This window comes from Felis catus, chromosome C2, assembly GCF_018350175.1.
Source record: "Felis catus isolate Fca126 chromosome C2, F.catus_Fca126_mat1.0, whole genome shotgun sequence".
Taxonomy (NCBI): Eukaryota; Metazoa; Chordata; class Mammalia; order Carnivora; family Felidae; genus Felis; species Felis catus.
Genome location: NC_058376.1, coordinates 59,208,971 through 59,216,541, shown reverse-complemented (window position 1 = coordinate 59,216,541; position 7,571 = coordinate 59,208,971).

Below are 7,571 nucleotides of genomic sequence, written 5' to 3'. Positions count from 1 at the left end.
TTCATAAAATTGATAAAATCAGAACCCTGAGCTTCAGGTAAAATAGTTAATATGGCTCAGTGTAAGTTAAAACAGGTCCCTTAATGATTGAAACATTCTATAGGACCTAATCAATAAAAAGGTCATTATTCCCACTGACTCCCCGTTTGACAGCTCAGTTTGGCCTGTTCTTAAATCCACAAAGAATGAATGGTGCCTCATGCTAGATTATTCCAATCTTAATGACATTGCTGCCCCCCTTACAGCAATGTTCAGTGTTCAATACAGCAATGTTCAGTATCGAACATTATTAAAAATAGTAACGTCATCTAATATGTTTTATTCAGTGTTTATTTCAACAGCTTCTCAGTTTGTCATCAGCTCCAAAGGAACACAATATACCTTTACTGGACTGCCCATGGAGTACCTCAGCAGCTCTGCCATTACACACAAGTTTTGCAGGCAGGACTCTTTAAATAATTTATTTACTTAAATTCAAGTTAGTTAACATATGGTGTAGTATCGGTTTCAGGAGTAGAGCTGAGTGATTCATCACTTACATAAAACACCCAATGGTCATCTCAACAAGTGCCCTTAATGCCCATCATCCATTTAGCCCCCATCTCCCACCCCTCTGGTTACCCTCAGTTTGTTTTCTGTATTTAAGAGTCTCTTACAGTTTACCTCCCTCTCCTTTTTCCTTCTCTTCCCCTATGTTCATTTGTTTTGTTTCTTAAGTCCACATATGAGTGAAATCATATGATATTTGTCTTTCTCTGACTGACTTAGTACAGCCAGTCTGGAAAACAGGGTGGAGGTTCCTCAAAAAATTAAAAATAGAGCTATTCTGGGGCGCCTGGGTGGCGCAGTCGGTTAAGCGTCCGACTTCAGCCAGGTCACGATCTTGCGGTCTGTGAGTTCGAGCCCCGTGTCGGGCTCTGGGCTGATGGCTCAGAGCCTGGAGCCTGTTTCCGATTCTGTGTCTCCCTCTCTCTCTGCCCCTCCCCTGTTCACGCTCTGTCTCTCTCTGTCCCAAAAATAAATAAATGTTGAAAAAAAAATTAAAAAAAAAAATAGAGCTATTCTACGACCCAGCAATTGCACTACTAGGTACTTATTCAGGCAGAATTTTAACTGTATCCACCTTCCTTCATGAACACAAGTACGACATGACATTAATAACATTCTCATCCAAGGAGTTTTGTTTAACATAATCAGTAAGGACATATAAATCCAATGTCTTTTAATACCTTTTGGGTTCTGGAGGCAAGATATTCCTCATTTACTAATTTTACTTAATCTCCCTGAAGCTGCTACCTATAAATGAGGTCATGTTAAGTGACATCCAGCCCCAACAAAAGGTTCTACCATAATCTGAATTAAAATCAAAAGGCCCTCCCAAGAGTAGTCTCAGAGACTCATTCACTGTACGGTCTTTAGCTGCCTCTTTTCATACCTCCTGGAATCTTTGGACTGATGGCCATAAATAGCCCACAAGTTTCTGACACAAAAACCTGCCCCTCCCCATTTGTTTAGTTCATAATCCTAATATACAATCTGTTCTCTGGCAAAATGTTCATCCTTACACTCCCATGTCTAAGGAAAATCTGGGAGAGGTTATTACCATCTGTGTCATTCTAAAAAGTTAATGGATGTTGTTTCTTTCCCCAGGAAACAACTGCCTTATACGGGTCCATTCCCACCACCCTGCACCCCCTCCCCCCCAGCGGTGGGGGGAGAGGCAGCCACTCCCTGGTGCCTTCTCCTGCTTCCCACCTCTAGTTTGTCATCACAGCCTCCCACATTGCATCTCCTCTTGGTTAGAGCTTGCCCTTCCTCTTGGTTACAAATGTCACTAATCATTACATGCTCCTTACAGAACTATATATAGTTCATATCCTCCAGCAATGTATCTGCTGGACTTGCCACCTTGAACCAAGTAACTCACCAAAATATTATCATAAAATGTATAACTCAGGGAGCAAGGGCCAAGATGGCGGAACAGCATGGAAGTTTTTTTTGCGTCTCTCGTTGCTGAAATGCAGCCAGAGCAACACTAAACCATCTTGCACACCTAGAAAACTGCTCTGAGGATTAGTACAACAACCTGCACAACCTGAACCACAGAACTCGGCAGATACACAGTGCAGAGAGATGAAGTTGGGGAGAGAGAAGCCACAGAGGGCAGGGAGCTGTTTTTGCTTGAGGAAAGAGGAAGGAGACAGGGGGAGAGTATGGAAAAAGCACCCCCCCCCCATAATCAGCTGGAGATAAAGTAGAAACAGCCACAGGGACTGAACAAAAAAAGGGAGAAAGGAGAAAAAAGAGGTTTTAAATTCCATCAAGACTCATAAACAGGGGGAGCACAGAGTCTGAGGCTCTGCAGCTTGATACCTGGCGGTGTTCTGGTGGGAAGGATGAATTCCCAGGAGCAGAGAGGGAGGTCCAAGGGGTCCATGGCCACACAGGGAATGGTGGTTCCACTGTGGGGAGGACATTTAGTAGAGGCTGTGTGGCCACCCGACAAGCAAAGGCTCCAATGGACCCCAGAGAACAACCACATTCTCTGGTGTTGGAACAAGGATGTTAAGGGTGAAGCCTGGTGCTGGATGTGTGTTGTGACTTTCCATAAACCCTAAAACACTGCTTTTACAAGATTGTGTGAACTTTTTCTGGAGTAGGCTGGCACCCAGCCACAGTCTCTTCACACAAGCAGCAGCACAGTCTCATGAACGTTCCTAGGGATGGGCCATACTGGCCATTGCTCAGTGAGACCCTCCCCCAGAGAATCTGAGCAGGTCAAAGCCACAGTTCCTCAGAAGTGGGGTGGGGGGATGGTGGAGGGAGGGGCTAACATGGTGAAGAAGTAGGGAGATCTGAAGTTCCCTCCTCTCTCAAACAAAGCCATCTTGAGGCCAAAGGACTTTGAACCCCAAGACTCTTGAAGGAAAAGAGGCAGAGTGGCTTCCAGGGACCCACTGGGACAACCTGATGAGCCATAGGTGGGGTGGCTTCAGGGAACGGATCAAGGGCTCACAGTGGAGGTGGGACATGCCTATAGCAAACCACGCCCCTCTTCACCTTGTAACTGTGTATCTATGGGAGCGGGATTGACACTGATGAACCAGACAGCTCTCCTCCAGACCAAGGCTGTTGCATTGCCTGGTTTAATTCTCAGACAATTCTTATTGTCTGAGAGTTTGTTTGCTTGTGTGTTTTTGTTTTCTGTTTGTTTTTTGTTTGTATGTTTGTTTTCCTTTCCAAGACTACTTCAAGGAACATATCAAAGCACACCTGGTGGAGGGTCCAAAACATCACTATGAATAGGGAGATAAAGTAACCAAAGTCACAACAGAGAGCAAGTAACACTCTCCAAAAAACACCTCCTGAAGGGCCAGGCCCTAGACAGTATATGACCCCTTTTCAATATAGTAGTGCTCGCAGGAGCAGGGCACATAATGAGCTATTTAAATTATAAGGGACAGAAAACTAGCAAAATGATGAAATGGAAGAATTCTCCTCAAAAGAAATTCCAGGAAGAAATGACAGCTAAATAATTGCTCAAAACAGATATAAACAATATAACTGAACAAGAATTTAGAATAATAGTCATAAGATTAATTGCTGGGCTTGAATAAAGCAAAGGAGACAGCAGAGAATCTATTGTTGCAGAGATCAAGGAACTAAAAAATAGTCATGATGAATTAAAAATGTTGTAAATGAGGTGCAAAATAAACTGCAGGCAGTGACAGCAAGAATTGAAGAGGAAGAAGGAGGAATGGGTGAAATAGAAGACAAAATTATGGAAAAAGAGGAAGCTGAGAAAAAGAGAGATAAAAAAATTCTGGGTCATGAAGGGAGAATTAGAGACCTAAGTGATTCAATGGAATTGAATACTATCCATATCATAGGAGTTCCAGAAGAAGAAGAGACAGAGAAAGGGGCCAAAGCTGTACTTGAACAAATCATAGCTGAGAGCTTCCCTGATCTGGGGAAGGAAACAGACATTGAAATCCAGGAGGCACAGAGAACTCCCTTCAGAGATAACTTGAATCCATCTTCTACATGACATACTACAGCAAAACTGACAAAATACAAAGATAAAGAGAGAATTTTGAAAGCAGCTAGGTATAAACGGGACTTAACCTAGGGTTAAGGGTACATAAGGGTAGTAGCAGACCTATCTACTGAAACTTGGCAGGCCAGAAAGGAGTGGCATGAAATTCCAATGTGATGAACAGAAAAATTATGCAGCCGAGAATCCTTTATCCAGCAAACTTGTCATTCAGAATAGAAGGAGAGATAAAGGTTTTCCCAAACAAAAACTGAAGGAATTCACCACCACTAAACCAGCCCTACAAGAGATCCTAAGGGGGACTCTGTGAGTGAAATGTGGCAAAAACCACAAAATACCAGAGACATCACTACAAGCATGACACCTACAGATAACATAATGACTCTAAACCCATATCTTTCAATACTAACACTGAATGTAAATGGACTAAATGCTCCAATCAAAAGACGTAGGATATCACAATGGATAAAAAAAAATAAGATCCATCTATTTGCTGTCTACAAGAGACACATTTTAGACCTGAGGACACCTTCAGATTGAAAGTGAGGGGATGGAGAAGTATCTATCATGCTACTGGAAGTCAAAAGAAAGCTGGAGTAGCCATGCTTATATCAGACAAACTAGATTTTAAACTAAAGTCTGCAGCAAGAGATGAAGAAGGACGTTATATCATAATTATGGGGTCTATCCATCAAGAAGATCTAACAATTATAAATGTTCATGTCTACGCAACAAATTCAGAAGCACCAAAATATGTAAAACAATTAATCATAAGCATAAGGAATCAGACAACAAAATGAAATAAAAGGCATCAAAATCGGCAAGGAAAAAGTCAAACTTTCACTTTTTGCAGACAACATGATACTCTACATGAAAAACCCGAAAGACTTCATCAAAAGACTGCTAGAACTGGGTACAAAATCAGTGTACACACATCTGTTGCTTTTTTATACACCAATAATGAAGCAACAGAAAGATAATTAAAGAAACTGATCCCATTTACAATTGCACCAAGAATCATACAATACCTAGGAATAAACCTAATAAAAGATGTAAAGATCTGTATGTTGAAAATTATAGAAAGCTTACGAAGGAAATTGAAGAAGACACAAAAAATGGAAAAACATTCCATGCTCATGGATTGGAAGAATAAATATTGTTAAAATATCAATATTACCCAAAGCAATCTGCACATTCAATGCAATTGAACAAACAATCCTAAAATTTGTATGGAACCACAAAAGACCCCGAATAGCCAAAGTAATATTGAAGAAGAAAACCAAAGCAGGAGGCATCACAATCCCAGACTTTAGCCTCTACTACAAAGCTGTAATCATCAAGACAGTATGGTACTGGCACAAAACAGACACAAAGACCAATCGAATACAATAGAGAACCCAGAATTGGACCCACAAATGTATGGCCAACTAATCTTTGACAAAGCAGGAAAGAGCATCCAATGGAAAAAAGACAGTCTCTTTAGCAAAGCTGCTAGGAGAACTGCACAGCAACATGCAGAAGATTGAAACTGGACCACTTTCTTACACCATATACAAAAGTAAACTCAAAATGGATGAAAAACCTAAATGTGAGACAGGAAACCATAAAAACCTTAGAGGAGAAGGCAGGCAACAACGTTTTTGACCTCAGCTGCTGCAATTTCTTGCTCAATACATCTACAAAGGCAAGGGAACTAAAAGCAAAATGAACAATTGGGACCTCATCAAGATTAAAAGCTTCTACCCTGCAAAGGAAACAATCAACAAAACTAAAAGGCAACTGATGAAATGGGAAAAGATATTTGCAAATGACATATCAGATAAAGGGTTAGTATCCAAAATCTATAAAGAACTTACCAAACTCAACACCCGAAAAACAAATAATCCAGTGAACAAATGGGCAGAAGATATGAATACATACTTTTCCAAAGAAGACATCCAGATGGCCAACAGACACATGAAAAGATGCTCAACGTCACTTATCAGGGAAATACAAATCAAAACCACACTGAGATACCACCTCACATCAGTAGGAGTGGCTAAAATTAGTAACTGAGTTAGAGTGGCTACAACAAACAAATCAAGAAATTACAGGTGCTGGCAAGGATGTGAAGAAACGGGAACACTCTTGCACTGTTGGTGGGAATGCAAACAGGTTCAGTCCCCTAGAAAACAGTGAGCAGGTTCCTCAAACAATTAAAAATAGAACTACCCTGCGACCCAGCAATAGTACTACTAGGAATTTATCTAAGGGATACAGGAGTGCTAATGCATAGGGGCACATGTACCCCAATGTTTATAGCAGCACTTTCAACAATAGCCAAATTATAGAAAAAGCCTAAACATCATCAACCGATAAATGAATAAAGAAGATGTGGTTTATATATACAATGGAATACTACTTGGCAACGAGAAGGAATGAAATCATGCCATTTGCAGCAACGTGGTTGGAACTGGAAGGTATCATGCTGAGTGAAATAAGTCAGTCAGGGAAGGACATATGTTTTCACTCATATGTGGATCTTAAGAAACTTAACAGAAGACCATGGGGGAGGAGAAGGGGAAAAAATAGTTACAAACAGAGAGGGAGGGAGGCAAACCACAAGAGACTCTTAAATACAGAGAACAAATTGAGGGTGGATGGGGGGAGGGGTGGGGGAGAGAGAAAATGGGTGATGGTCAGTGAGGAGGGCACTTGTTGGGATGAGCACTGGGTGTTTTTGTAAACCAATTTGACAATAAATTATATTATAAATGAATGAATGAATGAATGAATGAACATGTACAACTCATGATTTTAACATAATTTACAACTCAACCAGGGTATTGTTAGAGATCCTGAAAATTCCACATATATTATCAAGGCTAATGCCATATAATGGTGACCTTGGCTATGAACTGGCCTACAAGGACTATACTTGTTTTCCTCTCCTAATAGAATGGCTTGTATTCTGTTTAGAGCAACTTATGTATTCAAATACCCCAAGTGATCAAACTGAAAACTGATGTGAAGATCAATGAGTCAATTTTATTATAGTTCTTAATTTTCAAAAAATGCTGTCCTGGTCCATTTTTGAGGTTTTGTCTAGAGGATGGTCAGTTCCCCTCTTGAGCAACTGATTAAATCCATACCCCATTACTTTTCTTATCCCAGGCTTTCACATTCCAGGCCCCAGGGCCAAGTATCAGACAACTAGGAACAGGCTCATAGACAACTATGCCCATGAGCCTGGGAAATTATTCAAGTTAGCCTGTCTTGGAGCCCTTCAAACCTAACCTGATCTCACCTGCCATATATCCACTTCATTCTATAATTTCAGCTTGGTTTTAGCCTGTGAGTTAGGGCAAGGCCTATGTGGCCCTCCATGGCAACTTTCTCATTTTTGGAAAGATAAGTAACAAACAGATATGCTTCTCATTTATTAAAATGTCTTTGTGTTGTGTCCTACCATCAAAAGAATCTTGAAGCTATAAAGCAAGAAAAAATAATCTATTCCTTGCTTCTCTCCTAGCTTCTG